We start from the raw sequence: 1566 nt of genomic DNA on the forward strand, positions 1-1566 counted from the left end.
GCTACAACACCCACAACTCTTCCAACACCAGAGCTAAAGCTAGGTCAAATTTCCAATGCTGTTGCTGGCAGCATAGACGTGGTCTTCGGCTTTGAAGAGCTCATGTTACCGCCGTATTTTGTTGGCAGCCTCCGTTTTCAGACTGGTTGTAAAGAAGCAAGTTACAAGATATTTTAACATTATCTGTTCAGATTGGATGGAGACGTCTGCCTCTCATTCAACTTACATAGCCAGTGAGTCTTTGGATCAGAATAAACCTAGAGTGGATGTTGAATTTGAAATGAAAACCTGTATCTTTGGACCATCCGGTGGTCTTTAGGTTACGGCTCTTGATGATGGGCTCTGCCAAGTGAAGCCTGTCACATACACGTCGAGGGAAACATCTCACTCTGCAGCTGGCTAAGGCTCGCAGAGAGCATGAGAAAACTACTCCTGTGGTGTAGATAAGCAGGCTTGGGCTCAAAATTCTGAAAACGACCTATCAAGAAAGAACAGAAAAATTTGTGTTGTTTAGTCTAAAGCAGCCTGAGGGGTAGCAGAGATGGGAAGCAATGAACACAGCCTTTGGGGTCACTGTCCGTCCTGCTTCTACAGGCTCTGTTATTTGCAAGGAGATGTAGGGAACACTTCTCTTAGATGAACCGTGAAAAAAAAAAAAAATCCATTTTGGGCTGTTTTTGTGAATGTCAGATTGGGCTTGTAGCAATGCTTTTACAGACACATTGCAACCCCTTAGGGGGAAAAAGTACATGGCAGCCACTCATACGACAGAATTAGACCAGCCGAAGCCTCTATATGATCAGTTTTAAACAGCTCTTGACTCTAAATTGGGTAGAAGTCTTCAAGAGTGGGAGGTACGCTGAGACTAAAGTGGCAAGGAGAGTTTAGCACTGGAACAAATAGTTTTTTCTAGAGGATATTTGGCTGAGGTTAGTCACAAGGATGGTCTGGTCATGGGTATAGACGGTTGTGTTGGTCTACGCATTTGTCTTTATTTGCCAGTGTTGTTGGATGCGTGGGATTAAGGGATACACAGGACCAAGGGATACACAGGCAAAGCGCTCAGTGGATCTAGAGATCTGCCGCTTTCATTAATTATTGCGCAGTGAGATATACCCTGTGTGCTAACGGCTAAAGCGGGCTAAAGAACTGAGTGAAATGTTAGTCTTAAACTAGAAGTGAAATACAAATTCTCCTTTAACCTGTTCATTAACTGCCCTAGGTTGAATAAGTTTTTCCTAGCAAAATGTGCTTGCTATCTAGAGGCGTATTTGGTTTAGGGTGCCATTAACACTATTATTTGGGTTTTAGCAGCCATAAAATAATTGATATTCCACCACAAGGTAACGGTACTTCCTATCTGTATTTTGCTGTGACTCTGGAGGTGATAATAGTGTCCTAGCGTCTATGATTATTCCATGACTAGTTAGGAAAATGCCTGCACTTAAGTTTAATTTTAAGGGAGCTGTTTGGCAACTTTCTGTTGAATGACCATAGTTACTGTGGGAAGAGCAACTTCATACCTCTGCAAGCAAACACTGATGGGTTTCCTGCTGATTAAGTAGA

Source organism: Cariama cristata, unplaced genomic scaffold (genome assembly GCF_000690535.1).
Source record: "Cariama cristata isolate BGI_N322 unplaced genomic scaffold, ASM69053v1 scaffold20061, whole genome shotgun sequence".
Taxonomy (NCBI): Eukaryota; Metazoa; Chordata; class Aves; order Cariamiformes; family Cariamidae; genus Cariama; species Cariama cristata.